Source organism: Panthera pardus, unplaced genomic scaffold, assembly GCF_024362965.1.
Source record: "Panthera pardus isolate Hobbes unplaced genomic scaffold, ASM2436296v1 HiC_scaffold_10, whole genome shotgun sequence".
Taxonomy (NCBI): domain Eukaryota; kingdom Metazoa; phylum Chordata; class Mammalia; order Carnivora; family Felidae; genus Panthera; species Panthera pardus.
Window position 1 is genome coordinate 47,821,660 of NW_026526655.1, and position 20,475 is coordinate 47,842,134.

The following is a 20,475-nucleotide window of genomic DNA, read 5'->3' on the forward strand; positions in this document are numbered from 1 at the left end:
CCAGATTTTTTTTAAGTTTATTTATTTATTTTGAGAACAGGGGAGGGGCAGGGAGAGAGATAGAGACTCTCAAGCAGACTCCATGCCCAGTGTGGAGTCTGACGTGAGGGTTGATCTCATGATTGCAAGATCATCACCTGAGCCGATATCAAAAGTCAAAAGCTTAACTGACTGTGCCCCAGAACCAGATTTATATTAGCAGATTGGAACTCCTTTTTTTGTCATATTGAAGATATTGCAGATTAGTCATCCAGCCTGTGGATGGCATGTCTCACCCATAGTCCACAGATTATCCTCACCCTCTTCCTACATTTCCAAGTGTCACATAAGCCGTAGGTTCGGTCAGTGGTTGAAAGCAGATTTTTTCATCTTCACCTTAGGAATAAGAGAATCTCATCTAAATCTCTGTCTTCTATGGAATTTTGGCTCTGCTACCCCACTTAGTATTATGCTCTGATGCACACATGTGCTCCTCAGGCTTATGCATTAGCCATTCTCTTTGTTTGGAAAGCTCTTTTGAGAATTTCACATCACTTTTGCTTTATTTCTTTAGAGAAGTCTTTATAACTGACCCATTTAAGGTAAAATGCTATTACTTTTCTGTATCTCCTACCAAAGTGTAAATTCTGCGAGTCAGGGACTTTGTTGGGTTTGTATACAGCTGTACTGCCCAATGCAATTCAGAGAAACTGGTATGTAGTGTGTACTTAGTAAATACTTTTTAAGATACATAAATGAACAAAATCATGGCATTATTTGTAGTAAGGGTGTATGTGCTTGAAAAGAGAGAAAGGAGGAAGGAAGGAAATAACATTGATTGACAAACTATTATGTGACCATCCCCTGTACTAGATATCTTGAATACATTATCATACTTAATCTGAATTTATATATCAAATAATTTTAAGTACACAATGGTTACTGACTATGTAAAGTAAGGAAGCAATACATTATATTGTGTTGTAAATAATATTTTATGGACTATAATTGCAAGCTATAAACATGAGCTATTTTGTGGTTTTCAGTATTCAACTACTGACAAATAGGATCTTGGAAATATAGATGATATGTGAAGCCCATGCGGAATAACTCTTTGCCTTCAGTCTATTTTTTTTTTCCATAGGACCAATCATGAGAACCACAAGCAGCCCTTTGGGGCTGAAAACTTCTTTTGATCAAGTGAATTACTGTTGCCTTGAGTTTACTTTATTTTCAATAAATGAAGGAATGGATTAGTTATCCCATCTTCTAAATAGCCGTCAAAAATCCTGATAGGATTCCCATTATTCTCTGAGCATTAAGTCTTTAAAATTGCAAATGGTTAAGTATTTAAGGTTTTTAGTTACATACTTTCTTGGAAACGATATCAAAATGAAGTTGTCGGAGGTCCCTAAAATCACTGCTGAGCAAATAATCCTCCAAGGCTGTCAAGGTCTAAGGGGATTTTTATTCAGCCTAGGGAGTTATCTTGTTGACAAGGAGCTTACTAAACACCAAATAGAAGAAAACCCATTTATGAGAAATGGGCCAGTTGGTACATCAAATCAGTGGTTAATCTAAACCTGGCAGAGAAACACAGGCATTGTGTCAGCTTAGTAGAATACACATGGGTCATACATTTTCTTTTTCATTTGTTCCAATCACAAACCAATTTGACTTTGTGGCTTGTGTGCTGAAGAGTCTATCCATGGATGTATGAGGAGAAATTGAGAAATGGCGTGCAAAAAATTTAGATTATATAATCCATTTAGGGAAATACTTAATATAGCAAGTTGTAATCAAGTCTTCTGTACTGCTTTAAAAATGTGAATATAGATTAGTTTGCAGGATAAGTTATGAAAAGTTCAAATATATGTGCATTATTTTCAGCAATCTGAAAGAATAATTACTGAAGCTGAAATTTAAAAATTTTTTAAGAAATTGAGAGTATGATAATTAAATCTGAAATAATAATTAGATCTTTTGGCAAGGCAACAGAAATCTTATTCAAGCTTCATGCCATTGATGAACAGCTCTACATGGAGAAATCTTGGCCTGAGGTGGGCAAACATAAGGACAGGACTGAGGAGCCCTGAGTCCCAGTTCTTGTTTTAAGAGACTGTCGTGATTTGACCTGGATTAACTCAGTTCATTTTACACGATTCAATCTCCTTCTCTATGACTGAAGATTTATACTAGATCTATAGTTCTGGTTTTTAGGTTTCAGAACTTTCTTTAAAATACTTATTAAAGCATCATGTCTAAGCCTAAGCTAGAAAACAATAACAACAAAATAGGTCTGCTTTGGTTGGGGTTGGGACAGGGTGGTAACTGAGCACTTACATTTTCCTGGTCCTAACTCATATTCCTATTCCCCATGAGCGTTTCCAGAGAAGACAATAGAAATATTTTATTTTTGGTAAATAGCCCTTATGTTCTTTCCAGTTCTAATGCTTTGAGATTTTGTGCTTTTAAATAATGACAAACTCCCTTTGGATCAGAATTCCATTTTGAATTATGTGAAATGATTTCTTTATTCAACAAATATTTATTGAGCTACTAAGCATTATTTAGGTGCTAGAATAAATGAATGAACAAACATGGAAACAAAGAAATTTTTTTTTCACTCATGGAGCCTAAATCTGTGAGGAATGACATAATAAAAAAATAAATATTTTGTATGCCAAATGATAAGTGCTATAAAGAAAGATAAGCATGTGAGAGGGCTGGAGCTTCTGGGATGGGGAGTCTATATTGTTATTTCATGTAGGATGGTCAGGAAAGTCTTCACTGAAGAAAGAACACAGAAAGCAGAGACTCTGAAGTAAGGGCATACTTGGCATGTCCATAAACAAGCAAAGGGACCCATGTGGCTTGGTTGGACTGGGCAAAGGGAAGAGATGTATAAGATGATATTACAGAGGTCTTGGGAGAGGGAGAATAGAGAGATGATGCAAATCATGTAGGACTTCTAGGCCATTGGAGGGTCTTTGGATTTACTCCAAGTCCCAGTCATGGGAGGGTTTTGAGCACAGAAGTAATGTTATGTAATGTATGTTATAAAGTGGATTGCCCTGGCTATTGTGTCGAGAATAGCTTTAAAGAGGTCAAATACAGAGGAGATATCAGTTCAGAGGTCAATAGAACAACCTGGGTGAGATGTGTGATGGCTTGGACTAAGGTAGTAGTGGCAAAATAGTGAGAAATTAGTAGCTTCTGGATATATTTGGAAGATAAAGCCAACAATATATTGGTGGACTGGATATGTGATATATGAGAAAGAGAGAAAACAAGGATGATTCCAACTCTTGAAGCTGGGCAACTGGAATGATGGAGATGGTGAGATGGAAAATCCTGCCAAAGGAACAGATTTGGGAGTAAGATAATCCAGAGCTATGATTTGGGCATATGCTTAGTAGACATTCTGGTGGATATTGAGTAAGTAATTGGATATATGAGTCTTGAGATCAGGCAAGAGCTCTGGGTTGATTATTAAATTGAGAGCAATGAGCATATGGGTCATAATTGAAAGCTATCACCCAGGGTATGAGTGCGGATTGAGGGGAATTTAAGTACTGAACATTCCAACTTGAGAAAGTAGAGAAAGAAGGAGAAGCAAATGAAAGAGACTGGAAAGAATGGTTAGTGATACAGAAGTGGAATCAAGAGAAAGTGCATGGAAACCAATTGAAGAAAGGGTTTTGACAAGGAGTAAGTGATTAACTGGTTCAAATGTTACAGATATGTTAAATAAGGTGAGGTCTGAGCAGGAGGAGGAGGAGAACACTGGTGACTACAAGACTGAATGAAGTAGAGACCTTGATTAGATTGCATTCATAGAAAAAACTTCATCAGGGAGTACGATACATTTTTGATGAGTTTTGCTATAAAGGTGGGCAGAGTGAAGATGACATGGTAACAAGAATTCACTTATAAGATGAAGTATATTACTGCATGTTTGTGTGCTACTGGGGGGATGACCCAATAGAGATGGGGAAATGTGATGATGCCTTAAAGAGAGAATTCCTAGAACAATGCTCTTGAGTAGGTACAGGATATTGGGACCTAGGGCACAAGTGGAGAGGTAATCCTAAAATAGAAGGAAAGAAAGAGGTCGTAATCTGGGGATGGAGGCATTAAAGGTTTGAGGAAGATGAAAATGCTCTAAAATGCTCACAAGGAAAAATCAAAGTATATGGTAGGAGAATATAATATGATGGCTTGGGCAGCATGAAGGGACTACTTGAGGTTAGTGCTCTTGACTTTAAAGTGAGACCAGTCAGCATGGTTCTGTGTTTTTATCCTGCTACTTGCAGGTGCTGTGTGAGGAAGGAGATTAGAATATAATGGGGATAGTGAACTGTGAAAAAAAAAATCACAGGATTGTAGGTTCCAGTGTGTAGAAGAAAATCTGGTACCAGAAGAATGAGGAAACATGAAGGAGGGGCAGGTTGCAAAATAGAGTAATGTTTAATACTGAGACTGTGAGGGAGATGTCATTTAGGGCAGTGTGTGGCTTAAGAGGGGAGGAGATCAAAATTATTTAAAGAGTAGAGGTCAGTGAACTGCCTGGCTATTAAAATCACCAAGAATTATGACAGCAGTAGAGTTGTAGAAAATGACAGTGAACTATATCTCAATTATGTTATGAAAATGATGCTGTATTTTAATTGAAATTCAGAGTACTTAGGAATTAGAAGTACAATTATCTTCACTTAATAGCACAATTTTCACTGGGAGAATAGATTAAAAATCACTGCTCAAAAGCTGTATTTTATTGAAAAATGACAGGTCTTTCAGAGTTGCTGCATTTAGTCTAAATATTTAGTAGAAATATTATAGATGTAGATACTCAGTAGAAATTCCTGGCATACTTATCCCCTTTTGCTCCCACATCTTTGTGCTTGGCCATCACTTCTCAAACCATAAAAGGTTATGGAATCTTGTGCAAAGCAGTGTCAAAAGTCTAATATTTATTTGAGAAGCAAGTTCTGCTAACCATTATTTTATCATTCTAAATGATAATAGTTCAAGTTTACCTGATTTTTTTGGTAGAAAAAGTAACTTGCAATCATGAAAATGTAAACATTTTTTTTTAGAATTAGATACTATTATCTGGACAATGATGTATATATATTAACTATGCACTTATGATGTTTAAATTTTCAAAAAGACTTATTATTGAACCCCCTGAGTAGAGGATGGATGTCTGGTTGTCTGAGTTTGACTTAGCCATTGTGATAGCAGTAGAGACATTTGTTATTTTATTTATTTATTTTTTACTGTTTTTATTTTATTTTTGAGAAAGAGAGAGGGACAGAGAGAGAGAGAGAGAGAGAGAAGCAGAGACAGAGGGATACAGAATCTGAAGCAGGCTCCAGGCTCTGAGCTGTCAGCACAGAGCCCCACATGGGGCTCGAACTCACGAGCCGTGAGATCATGACCTGAGCCAAAGTCGGATGCTTAACTGACTGAGCCACCTAGGCACCCCAACAGTAGAGACATTTAGCTATTTTTTTAAATGTTTATTTATTTTTGAGAGAGAGAGAAAGAGGGAGTGAGAGAGAAAGAGACAGAGAGACAGAGAGAGAGAGAGAGAGAGAGAGAGAATGAGAGAGAGAGGGGAAGGGGCACAGAGAGAGGGAGAGAGAGAATCCCAAGCAGGCTCCAGGCTCTGAGCTGTCAGCACAGAGCCTGACGCAGGGCTTGAACTCATGAGCCATGAGATCATGACCTGAGCTGAAGTTGGACACCCAACCAACTGAGCCATTCAGATGCCCCAACAGTAGAGAATTTAAATTTTCATCTAGTCTTCCTATTTCTGAGCTATAGTTGAGGGAAAAGGAAAGGTCATTTCAGATTTTGCCATGCCGAAAATTTAAAGATACCGCTGAGGATATTGTTCCAAGAAATTACCTGCTATGCAACTTGAACAAATTACCATTCAGCATCTGTCTTTGGCAATAAAGATTATATACTAAATTTCCCCCCAATATATACTAGATGGAACTCTTGTCTTGTGGTCCTATTTATCCTGAAATTAGTGTCATTGTCTTACTTTCAATTTGTCTCACTAAGTGTCATTATTTCACCTTTAAGTTGGAGGAGAATATTATAGGCTCTAGTTTTTTTATTCCAAAGCATTCCCTACCTGATATTAGAATTAAAATCAAATTATCTCATTTTACCAGTAAGAAAACTGAGGACCAAAAAAGCACAATGTTTTTTTCAAGTTCACATTATGAGTGGACGTTTACAGTTAGAAGCTAGATCTCCTGAATACATCTACTATATCTTACTTTCATGAAAATATTAGTTGTAAATAAAATTTGGCAAGTTAACAGCTTGACACTTGAAAATGTTAATGATTCTTTACCTTTAAAGAGCTTACTCAAGACAAATACTCTGCTCTGTTACCATAGCACTATGGAAGCACAATTGGAATCTGGGGGAATCTAAGAGTTAACATTTGTAACAGTGGTGTTTCTAAATAAAATCTGATTATAAGCTTCTAAGTATGTTAATAATTACTATATAGCATTACTACTAGAAATATATAAGGAAGGTTCTTTTTTTTAAACATTTAAGTTTCTATTATAGATTTTAAAAGCATGAGAAGATGTGTTAATGCTTTAAAAAATTCATATGTAAGGCTTTTAGTAGTAGTGATAATATATCCAAAGATGGAGATGTTTTTTAAATAAAAGTGAAAGAGGGGCACCTGAGGGCTCATTTGGTTAAGTGTCCGACTCTTGATTTCGGCTCAGGTCATGATCTCACGGTTCGGGGGTTCGAGCCCTGTGTTGGGCTCCATGTTGATGGTTCAGAGCCTGCTTGGGATTCTTTCTGCCTCTCTTTCTCTGCCCTTCCCTACCTCACTTACATGCTTTCTCTCTCTCTCTCTCTCGAAATAAATAAATAAAAACTTAAAAAAAAATAAAGGAGAAGGGAAACTCTATTATGGATTTGTTGCTTAACTTTTATCCTATCTTCTGCATCATAACTCTGATATTAAAATCTTATAATTTCAAAGGAATATTTTGCTTAAAAAGATTTTAAGTTTTATTGGGGTATAATTGACAAATAAAAATTGTGTATATTTAAGGTGTACAACATGATGTTTTGATACACGTATACATTGTTAATTGATTGCCACAATCAAGTTAATTAACATAGCTATCACCTGACATAGTTACTTTTATTTTTGTGTTCAGAACGTTTAGCAAATTTCAAGTATATGATACAGTATTGAAACTATAGTCACTATGCTATATTTGAGATCTCCAGAACTTATCATCCTGCATAACTGTAAGTTTGTATCCTTTAAACATCTCCCCATTTTTTCCACTGTCCCAGTCCCTGATAACCACCATTATCATCTCTGCTTTTATGAGTTTAACTTTTTCAGATTCTACACATAAATGAGATCATGCAGTATTTGTCTTTCTGCATCTGGCTTATTTCACGTAGCATAACGTCCTGTAGGTTCATCCATGTTGCTACAAAATGGCAGGGTTTCCTTATTTTTAGATGCTGAATAATATTCTAGTGTGTGTGTGTGTGTGTGTGTGTGTGTGTATAAATATGTATATAAATATTATATATGTATATATTTATATATATATGGGTATATATATATATATATATATACACACATATATATGTATATATATATGGGTTCCCTTTTCTCTACATCCATACCAATATGTCTTATCTTCTGTATTTTTTATAATGGCCATTCTAACAGGTGTAAGGTGATATCTCATTGTGATTTTGATTTGCATTTCCCTGATGATTAGTGATTTGGGCATCTTTTTATATATTGGTTGGGTTAAAATTTGTGAATTCTCACAATTTCTAACAGCCTCAGATACTATCCAGAACCTGGTTAACTTCATTGTCCTAAATGACTTGGTGATTTTGTCCACATGCAGAGAAAAGGATATTTTTATTCATAACGTATTTTCAGTGTGATTTGACAGCAACATCAGTGGTAGTTCAGGTAGGCATAGCTTTTCAGTTCTCTGTGTTCACCACTCTACTTATTAAAAAGGATTCAGCCATAAATATTCATTAGTGATGTTTTGCTACATGGCAAAGCAATAAACAAAAAATAATCATTTCCTTTTCTCCATAGATGCATTCTCTTTATCTATCACAGTTGCAATATATGTTTATTGAATTAATTAAATCCCTTACATCTCTGTCCTCTAAGGTCTTAAAGTCTATTTCTTTCTTGGGGAAATCTTTGCTCCCCAGTGCCCTACTGTATCAAGTACTGCATCTGCCCAGTTCCCAGGTTGCTGCCACCTTATTTGTTCATTACCTTTATAAGCACATGTATGCTTTTTGATTTGCATTATCTGCTTATCACCCCAATAGTTTTGTATTTATCCTTCTGACTCCAGGTGTTAGTGGTAGGGACTGTGAAATTCTTTTTCCAATTTACTCCTTTACACAATTTGCTGGCATAGTAACCAGAGAAAATAAGATATTACCCTGGCTGACCTGGTTCATCTCAGTGCACTGACTACTCTTGGATATAAGTCTTTGTGCCTTCACTAAAGTTTCTCATACCTCATGTTATTCTAACTACAAAAAACCTATCCAGTGGAAAAAACAAAACAAAACAAAACAAAACAAAACAAACACAACGAGAAACAGAAACATAATAACCACAAAAAGCATAAACTGTTAGCACTGATCCGTGAAGGATGACTAATAGGTCTCTTCAATTGCTATTGAGACATTGTCAAGTCAGGGCTTCAAACAACATCATCCAGTGGCTACAATATCAGTTGAATTATTTTCTGTCTGTGATCATAAAGTATTGGCAGCATATTATTAAAATTAAGTAAAATTAGGGTGCCTGGGTGGCTCAGTCGGTTAAGCGCCTGATTCTGGATTTTGGCTCAGGTCACAATCTCATGATTCACGAGTCTGAGCCCCATGCTGGGTTCTGTGCTGATGGTGCAGAGCCTGCTTAGGATTCTGTCTCCCCCGCCCCCTCAAAGTAAATAAAGAAACTTAAAAAAATTAAGTAAAATTATTCTGGGAAAGAGGAGGAGCCTGGAACATAGCAGGAAATCAATGAATAAGATACATATTAGATATTAAAAGAAAATTTATGGTGGAAATGGATATTGTTTTCCAGAGTTACTGAATGTATTCATATGGATTTATTTCTGAGAAACCTACAAGAAGTTACATGGGGATTACAAATTACTTTTGGTTAACAGCCTTTGCAGACTTTTCTCTTCATGTAATATTTTTGTCATTCCTCAGAGTGAAAAGTTTCTGGAAGGAAGATTGTGCTTAGATTTGCTAAAGAATATAGAGTAGGCAGAAGTCTGTGACTAAGTGTGAATGTGAGTGTATGTGTATGTGTTTGTGTGCATGGAAAAGGGCAAACATTTAAAATTATTTTATATAGGAATGTATATAACATCCTGAATTGCTATCCAAGATATATTGGTTTTCTCCTTTTAATCTTTGAGAAAAGATTACTTTTTCTGTATTTCTAGCTTGTAATATGTTGGACTTGTGGCCCTCTGCCATTTCCAAAAATCTGGGATGCGGACCAGATTCAGAAAAGATTCATGGGCTATCCAGAAATCCATATGCTGACCAGTAAGTCAATTTTTAGTTACTGCCAGGTGTTAGTCACTGTGTGATGTTGGACATGTTGGCAAGAAAACAATTAAGGAGGAAGAAACATGGGAAAGAAGACTGAAAAGACTATAGTATATATATAATGTTGTAATGGTTTGTGATGTTAGAGTGCCTAATATCACAGCTGAAGCTAAGGGCTAAGTATTCAGGGCTCTTGAACTTAACCTTGAATTTCTTTGCTGCTGAAAGTTCAATATACTTAATTGTAGTCAGGTTTTAGAATTTTCATGTTGGAAGACATAATCTAATAAAAATGACAATTTTCAAGATAACAAAATTGAGATACAGAATAACTATTTTTCTGACGATAACTTAGCTATTTAGTGACAAATTCCTTGTTAAATAGCAGGTCTCTAGACTCCCAGGGCATGGTACTTACAATGAATTCAGGCACTGAAAGTTGGATTTTTTTCCCCCGATGATTTAATTAATAGGCATATTAACCATGTGTAATATTTGAGATAAACTAATTTAAAGATTATCTAATTTATAGTTTTCCAGAGGAGGTTTCTAGTGGCCCTTGCTTCCTTCCAGTATCTACTCCAATTCTTAGGCAATGCTCAATTTCATTATGATGTCTGTGCTGTATCCTTATGCAGCAGTCACCCCCATCCCTGGTGTATACATGCCAAGACCCCCGTGGATGCTGGAAACCACAGATACTATTGAACCCTGCATATACTGTTTTTCCTATACATACCTATGATAAAGTTTTATTAATAAATTATGGACAGTATGAGACGAACAACACCATGGTAAAATAGAAGTTATAGTAATATACTGAAATAAATGTTATGTGAATGTGGTTTTTCTTTCTCAAAATATCTTATTTGTATTGTACTCACCTTTCTTCTTGTGATGATGTGAGATGATAAAATGCCTACATGATGAATGAGGTGAATGACTAGGCATTGTGACCTAGTGTTACATTACTATTGGCCTTCAGACAACATGTCAGAAGCAGGATTATTTGCTTCTGACTGCCATTGTCCTTGGGTAGATTGATTGATTAAATCAATCAAACCTAGATTGATTTAATAATCTGTGGATAAGGGGCGACTCCACTGTACTTGACTTTCTCCTCTTCCTCCACCTTTCTTTAGTCTAGGTAATCTTTTTGACAGCTGTAAGGAATATCAGAAAAGTTAGTTGGCTGTCAGGATTGTTACAAAACGAATTCAACTCCCAAGTACAATTTAGAGAGTTAACCTCCTGTGATTGCTAGAATTTGTACAGGTTCCCATAGGCAAAGGAGTAGAGAAGGAGAAGCAATGGAAATCAGATAGCACTGGTTTATTTACACTGATTAACTACCAGGTTAGTGGCAGCACTGACAGGTCTGTAGGTTTTCTTTCTTTCTGAGAAATTTTCTTTCGTTTCTGAGATTTTCTTTCTTTCGTTCTTTGTTTTTAAGTTTTTACTTATTTATTTTTGCGAGAGAGAGAAAGAGAGCATGAGCAGAGTAGGGGCAGAGAGAGGGGGACAGAGGATCTGAAGCGGGCTCTGTGCAGACAGCAGAGAGCAGGAACCGGGATATCATGACCTTAGCAGAAGGTAGATGTCCAACCACCCAACTGACTGAAGCAAACAGGCGCCCCTCTGAGATGTTCTAAATATGCATATCTGAATTTATGTGCTTCTACAAATACAAATTATACTACCTCTTTCGTTATTCCCTCTTTTGTGTTCACAAAATTTCCCCCCATTTCTTCTGTGGAAACAGTATGCGCCAATCCCTAGATAGTCCTGAAAATGCTGCTTATTTGTGCCACTATTAGGCTTGGTCACCTAGTTTATTGTATTAGTGCTATCATGTCAGTATAATATGGGAAGAGGTTTGGGATCCTAGGCTACCTTGTTTGGAACTTGGGCAGTCTTTTCTCAATGGTAATTCTAATCCTGGTTGGTTTCTTTCCAAATGCATAGAAACAGTATTATAATTCTATAATCTTAATTGTGCAAAACAAGCAAACAAAAAACTCCATGCTAGTTATTTTAAATTTATCTTACAGACACCGAGTAGCATTAAATTGAGCTATTTTCCTCAGTGTCTTTGTTCTTTGGTTCTGGTTTTGATACAAGTCTATTCTTCCTTAGCTGATTAAACCCATGTATTTTTAAAATGTTATTTAAATTTGAATCTGTCTATATATTGTATTTTTATCCTCATGATATTAATCCCAAGTTTTCTAAATGGTTTTTTCCTGATAACTTAGGTTTCTGGGCTTTTCTAGAAAACAAGGTCATTTCAGCTATTTGTGCCTTTTTTGATATGTAAAATGTTGGTGAAATATTTGGTGCAATTTTACTGGATTGGTCTCCAAGTCATAGGAAATAATGAGGAATGTCGGATATTACATTAAAAATCCTTATCAGATTCTCCAGGAGGGTGAGATTTTGTTGTTGTTGTTGTTGTTAAATTTTAACTTCTTGGAGATTAGGGTTATTTCATCTTTACTTACCCCTACCTGGATGATCTGAGTTGTGAATAGGCACACTTTGTGTATGTGGTCAGTATGGAGCCCAGTGTAGGTAATTTGGCTTTTTATTATGAACACTTAAATTCATTTGAGGTAGAAACATATTTAATTAATGATGACAAGACCGATTTTCGGGTATGACAGAAGGGTCTAGACCTCCTTAACCAGGGCATAGACCACATCTACTATGTGTTTTGAGGTTTAAGAAGGGGAAAATAAATTGCAAGAGGTAAGCTGAAAGAAAATAATGGTAAATATTTGTGAATATTTAAGCAAAAGTAGTAGAAGAAAATGTAAAGTAGATTTATTGATGTACGTGATATGGGAAGATAGAAATAGTGCAAGTTATACTGAAGTTATTAATAGTAAAGTTAACTGGGGCCTAAGGTGAGAGAAAGTTCATGCTCCAGTACCATGCAATAGTAACAAGCAGAATGTTTTGCTGTTCTACATGCTTCATCAGGCTCAAAAGTTAAAATGCCATTGCTTCCTTTGAACTTGCCTGTCATGTTTTATTTCATGATAAATTATACAATATTACCTTCATAAACAGCATCTGAACTGTAGGGAGCCTCTTTTCTCTAGTTATTTGGAAAGACAAACAACTCTGCATGCTCTAAAATAAATGATGTTTCTTCTAATTCCAAGATTTTAATTGTTGAATTGTAATCACAAGGTATAGATGATATATTTGTTTAATTAAGAAAGTCTGATGTTCATGAGGAAATAAGAAAATGTGCAGCAGTGGCATATAAGAGTCAACACCAAGGGCTAAGATTTTCACGACTGAATTATCTTTGTGTCTACAATTAAATACAATTCATCTATCACATCATATTTAAGGGAGATAGTTTAAAATGCTTTAGGGGCGCCTGGGTGGCTCAGTCGGTTAAGCGTCCAACTTCAGCTCAGGTCATGATCTCACCATCTGTGAGTTCGAGCCCCGCATCCGGCTCTGTGCTGACAGCTCAGAGCCTGGAGCCTGCTTTGGATTGTGTGTCTCCCTTTGTCTCTGCCCCTCCCCTGCTCATGCTCTGTCTCTCTTTGTCTCAAAAATAAATAAAAACATTAAAAAAAATAAAATGCTTTATATGTTTATGAATCTGTAGTTTACATTGTATTCATCTGAACACCTAAAAACTTGGCTTTGAAGTAATTTTGGGTTGTATAATTTATTAGCAGCTTAATTTTTTTCATCTTTGACTCCATTTGGGTATATGAATTTAAAATGAATTCAGTTAAAGGGCAAATAAACGATGATGAAAATAGGATGGGAGTGACAATAAATTGTTCCCATTTGGTAGAAAGGCAAGAGAACTGCAGTGGGAGTCAGACCATGTCAATTCTGGTCCCAGGTCAACTTTCACTCATGATGGCACCTTTATCTTCCAGAACCCCTGTGACATAAACTGGATAGTTGTTTAACAAATAAGATTCCCTTTTCCTGTTGGACATACACACTTTTTTGTATTTTAGAAGTGCCCATTTGACTGAATTATGGCCAATGAACTCTCATACAAGTGATGTACACCATTTCTAGTCCTGGTGCACAAAAATTCCCACAGGCAAATGTTTCTTTCTTTACTCATTTGCTGAATGGAGAAGACTCAAAGCCCTGGTGACGGGCAGGTTCACAAGACAAAATAATCCCGGGACCCTGAATGACTTCATGAAGCAGAACTCCTTTTGCGGTTTCAAATTGAGCTATTGTCTGAGTTAAAAATAAGCATTTTTGCATTAAGTTACTGAAAATTTGAGGTTATTAGAGCAATTAGCCTTCTCACTAATACAATAGACAGGTTTCCTTCTGGTTTTAAATTCATGATTTGCCAAAAATCATGAAGAGTGAGCTTTGAATGTGAAGACATTTTCAAAAGCAAAAACCTTTATAAACCTAAGTAAAATTTTTCTAGTAGTCAAGGTAGACCCCCCAGAAATATTCAAAATCATTTACATTGAATATATTTTATTTTATTTTATTTTATTTTATTTTATTTATTTATTTATTTATTTTTTTTAACGTTTATTTTTGAGACAGAGAGAGACAGAGCATGAACAGGGGAGGGGCAGAGAGAGAGGGAGACACAGAATCAGAAGCAGGCTCCAGGCTCTGAGCCATCAGCCCAGAGCCCGACTTGGGGCTGGAACTCACGGACGGCGATATCGTGACCTGAGTTGAAGTCCGTCGCTTAACCGACTGAGCCACCCAGGCGCCCCATACATTGAATATATTTTAAAATATAAATGTTTATTCATTTTGAGAGACAACCTGAGGAGAGGGGCAGAGAGAGAGGAGGACAGAGGATCTGAAGCAGGCTCCATGCTGTCAGCACAGAGCCCAATTTGGAGCTTGAACTCACAAACTGTGAGATTATGACATGAGCTGAAGCTCAACCGACTGATTCACCCAGGCACCCTAATATTTATTTGAATAAGGCAGTGCTTATTCAAGTGTTTTGCACAATTTCAATATGCATAATCTTTAGTCACCATAGTTTAAACGACACCGGTTTTCCAATAGCACATTTCACATTTCAGTTGTTACGGTGTATTAACTGAGCATAAAATACAGACTTCACTTCTCTTCACTAGATCTTTGGTCCACAAATTACTACATAAATAACAGATATACATTATGATTAGTGACCAATCATGTCATTTCTTTCAAAAGATGTTGGTGATTTTCCCAGTGTGCGTATTATTAAATTAATGTCGAATGCAAAGTTGTCTAGCTTCTTTGTCGTCCATTGCTAAACCCCTGTGACACTTTACACAGATGGATACTTGGAAGAGGAAATTGGCTAACCAATGTGAAAGTAAGGAAACAAAAGATGATAGTGTTGGAAGTGAAATTCCAATTGAATGTAAATGTAGTTCTAGAAGGAATAGATCACTGTGGGCATATTAACACTGCCAACAGAGAGATTAGATATGGAGCCAGGGGAATTTAGTAATGGTGAACTTATTAACATACACCAGGAAAGGAGTTGTGATGAAAAAGAGAGAGATGTCCCAGAGAAAGTGGCATTGGCATAAAACTTAACATTAAAGGAGTATTTGGGGATATGTCATGACATTGAAAATACAAAGATAAAATGGGAGAAGCCGATCCAAACAGGAATATCACAATTTTCAAGGCATAAAAGAGGTGCTTGCTCTATGTTGTAGTACATGGCAAGGAAACACATTCACAGTACTCCTTATAAAAATTTTAAAGCGAAGAATTAAAGCATTTTAATTCTTAATGGTTCTGTTTGAAATTATAGTATGTTGAATAAATATCATCTTTACTATTTTTTTCATTTCCCTATATATTTATAACCAACCTAAGAGAGTTTTAAATGTTTTGACAAAAAATTATGAGTCACAATATAATTCTAAATCTTCCAATTGGTTATGAAGATCAGTTTGTACAATTTCAGCTTTTACAGTCCTTTCACATGGGTGGATCTTTTCTGAATTCTCTGTGTGGTTCTATTTATGCAAACACCTAATCTAATACCAATACTACACTGTCTTGATTACTAGAGATTTATACTAAGTCTTCAAAACACCCTAACAAATTTTGTTGGTTTTCAAAATTGTTTTAGCTATTCTATGCTCTTTGCACTTCTGTAATTTTCAAAATCAACTTATCAATTAAAAAATATCCTTCTGGGATTTTGATTGTCATTATTATTGAATCTATAGCTCATTTTTGGAGCAATTGTTATATAGTTTGAATCTTCTGGGGAGTTGAAGATGGTGTATCTCTCCATATATTTTGGTCTACTCTAATTTCTCTAAGCGATATCTGTAATTTTCATTCTACAGATCTTATATATGTTATGATTATCTCTGCTAAGTATTTCCTTTTTAAATTTATACTAGTATATATGAAATAATTTTATTTTATTTTAAAGTTTATTTATTTTGAGAGAGAGAGCAAGCGAGTGGGGGAGGGCTGAGAAAGAGGGAGAGAGAGAGAATCCCAAGCAGGCTCCCCGCTGAACTGCAGAGCCTGATGTGGTGCTTGATCTCCAGAACCCGTGAGATCATGACTTGAGCTGAAATCAAGACTGTGTCACCTAGGCACCCTGAAATCATTTTAAACATTCACATAATTTAAAAGATTTTTTATTTTTAAGTAATCTCTACACCCAATGTGGGGCTTGGACTTACAACCCTGAGAGTCCCAGGCTCTACTGACTGATCCAGACAGGGCTCCTGACATTTCACATAATTGAAAAAAAAAATTAATGTTTATTTATTTTTGAGAGAGACAGAGAGACAGAGCTTGACTGGGGGAGGGGGAGAGAGAGAGAGAGGAGAGAGGGAGACACAGAATCTTTAGCAGGCTTCAGGCTCTGAGCTGTTAGCACAGAGCCTGATGTGGGGCTTGAACCCACGAACCATGAAGCTGAAGACAGACGCTTAACCAACTGAGTCACCCAGGTTCCCCTTACATAATTTTTTAAAGTGGGTATTTATATTCATATATTTATATATTTATATCTTCAGTTCTTTGGATAAATACCTACGAGTGGACTTTTAGATCATTGGTAAGTATAAGGTTAATTTTGTGAGAGAGTGCCAAACTGTTCCTGAGTGTCTGTACTTTAAATATTTTTAGTTGTATCTTATAATTTGATACATTTTCCATTTTCATTAAGTTTAAAGTATTAGAAAATTTCCATTGTGATTTTGTCTTTGAACCAGTGGTCATTTAGAAGTATGTTGTTTAATTTCTTAATACATAAGGATTATTATATTAATATTGCTTTCTCTTATTGATTTATAGTTTATATACATAAAAAGCTTAGATCAAGAATTATATTCTATATGATTTCAATGTATTTTTAAAAATTTTTAGATGTTTTCTTTATTTTTGAGAGAGAAAGTGCAAGCAGGGGAGGGACAGAAGATCTGAAGCAGGCTATGTGCTGATAGGAGCAAGCCCCACCTGGGGCTTGAACTCACAAACCAGGAGATCATAACATGGTCTGAAGTCAGAAGCTCAACTGACTGAGCCACCCAGGTGCCCCTGATTTCAATATTTTTCAATTCATTGAGACTTGTTTTATGGCTCAGTATATGGTTTCTTTTGGTTAATATACCAGAGTGTTATTTGACCCTCCAAATTTTTTTTGCTTGGTTCTTTTGTCTGTGCTAACTATTGCCAAGAGAGCAGCATTGAAATCTCTGACTATATTTGTGGGTTTGCTTATTTTTCATTTTAATTCTATCAGTTTTTGCTTCATGTATTTTCAGGCTCTGTTTTTTGGGGTGCATATATATTTAGGATTTTTAGGTCTTTGTGATAAAGTGACCCCTTTATTATTACGTAATGCTCTTCTTTATTCCCAGTAGTATTCCTTGTATTAAAGACTATTTTGTCTATAGTCATCCCAAACTTTTTTTGTTTAGTGTTAACATGTTATATCTTTTTCTATATATATATTTTTAAAAGTCTGTCTTTTTATTTAATGCAGGTTTTGTATAAGTAGCATATACTTGGGTCTTGTTTCTTTGTGCAGTCCGACAACTTTGTTTTTTCATTGGAATCTTCAGATCATTTACATTCTCACATTTAGTGCAAGTATCAATATCATTGGTTTAAATTTACCCTCTTTATCTCTGTTCTCCACTTGTCCTATATATTTTTTCCCATTTCCTCTTTTACTGCATTCTAATTGATTAATTGAGATTAGTTGAGTTTTAAAAAATAATTCCATTTTTATATCCACATTTGACTTTTTAGTTATATCTCTTTTTCTTAAAGTTTTAACTTTGCTCTGTTTCCAAAATATATCTTTACTTTTGAAAGGCAGCCTTCAGATAATGTTACACAGTTACAAATATTGTGAAAGACATTTACAATACATGGGAATGCAAGCTGGTGCAGCCACTCTGGAAACAGTATGGAGGTTCCTCAAAAAACTAAAAATAGAACTACTCTACCACCCAGCAACTGCACTACTAGGCATTTATCCACAGGATACAGGTGTGCTATTTCAAAGGGACACATGCACCCCCATGTTTATAGCAGCACTATCAACAATAGCCAAGGTATGGAAAGAGCTCAAATGTCTATTGATGGATGATTGGATAAAGAAAATGTGGTATATATATACAATGGAGTATTACTCAACAATCAAAAAGAATGAAATCTTGCCATTTGCAACTATGTGGAAGGAACTGGAAGGTATTATGCTAAGTGAAATTAGTCAGAGAAAGACAAAAATCAGATGACTTCACTCATCTGAGGACTTTAAGAGACAAAACAGATGAACATAAGGGAAGGGAAACAAAAATAATATAAAAACAGGGAGGGGGACAAAACAAAAGAGACTCATAAATATGGAGAACAAACTGAGGGTTACTGGAGGTGTTGTGGGAGATGGGAAGGGCTAAATGGGTAAGGGGCACTAAGGAATCTACTCCAGAAATCATTGTTGCACTATATGCTAACTAATTTGGATGTAAATTTAAAAAAATTAAAAAATAAAATAAAATAAAAATAAAAGTAAAAAAAAAAAGTTTACCACACAATATTTCTATTTCCCCTGACCTTTTTGAGCTATTGTTGTTACATATTTTATTTTACATATGTTAGTACTGACAAAATACATTGTTATTGTTTTTGCTTAATTAATTAAGCAATTAATGAACAATGAATTATCCTTATGGGATTAAGATATAAAAATTTGTCTTTTATATTCACCCATAAACTTACCACTTCCATCTGGTATCATTTTCTCTCTGCCTGAAGGACTTTTTTTTACGTTTATTCTATTCCACGTTGATGGCATTACAGTGGAACTTTTTAGCTTTTGTTTGTTTCAAAAAGTCTCTATTTCATCTTAATTTTTGAAAGATATTTTTGCTGGGTGTAGAATTCTAAGCTTTTCTTCCAACAATTCAAATTTTCTTGTAATAATTTTAGTATGTCTTCCCATTGTCTCCTGGGTAAAATGAGAATTTTACTGTCATTGTTATCTTTGTTCCACTGTCCATAGTGTCTTTTTTTCTGTTGCTGCTTTTACACTTTTCACTTCATGTCTGGTTTCTAGCAATTTGGTTGTTACATGCTCTGATGTGGTTTTTGTTTATTATGCTTGGATTTTCTTGAAATTTTTGGGTCTGTGCTGTTATAATTCCTATCAAATTTGGAAAATTTTGGCCATCACATTGTCACGTAATTTTTCTCCTCTTGCCCTTTCTGGGAGCAGGTATATGTATTGTAGGCTTTTTGTTATTTTCCCCATGCCACCAAGGCACTGTTTATTATTATTTTTTAAATTATGGTTTCTTTCTGTATTTCATTTTGAGTAGTTTCTATTACTGTGTCTTCAAGTTCACTGATATTTGTTCCTCAGTATCTAATCACTTGTTATTCCCATAAAGTATGTTTTGATTTTGGACATCGTATTTATATTTTTCCTTTTAATCCTGAGACTTTTTATATTTATAATAGCTATTTTAAGGATTTTTACTGCTAATTATATAATCTCTGTCATGTCTGATCCGATATCTATGGATTATTCTTTTTCCTATTTAAAGTTCATATCTTCCTGTGTTTTGCACGCCAGATGATTTTTGATTTGGTACTGACATTGTGAAATATGAATCCTTGGGTGGGAGAACTTTCTTGTATTTCTTTAAAGAGTGTTGGAATTTGTTCTGATAGACAGTTATTTTGGATCAGTTTGATCCTTTCACACCTTCTTTTAAGCTTTGAGTGAATGAAGAATAACCTTTACTTGCTGTTCTACTCCCAAGTTGTTACCTTTGTGAAGAGCCGCTTAAATTCCCTGTGTATCAAGAAATCTCTCCATTCTGGCTGGTGCAAACAGGAATTATTCCCATCCAGTGTGAGCTCTCTGAATTGTTTATCCTAGTATTTTCTCATAGTTCTTTCCTGTGTCATGGGATTTTATCACATGCATATGTGGTAGAACAATGGAGAATCTCTTTGCAGATCTTCAAGCGTTCATTTATTGCTCTTCCCTTCGCTTGTGGCTTCAGCTCTGTAAATTCTAGCTCGAGGACTCTAGAACTCAGTATTCTCTTCCTGTATTTGGTGAGACTGCCTCAGGCAGTAAGCTGGTACAACCCCAGTGTTTATCTCATTTGTTTCTATTTTTTTAGGTATCACAGTTTTGTTCTGTCTGTTTTCTTAGATCTCAAAATAGTAATTTTACATATTTTACATATTTTGTCCAATTTTCTACTTGCTTATGTTGGGAAGGAAATTAATCCTTGATGTTGAGATCCATTCATAATATTTTCACATTTTTAAATTTAAAAAACTCCAACTTTAGTGTGCCCAAAAATCATATGTGTATCTTGATAAACTAAGATT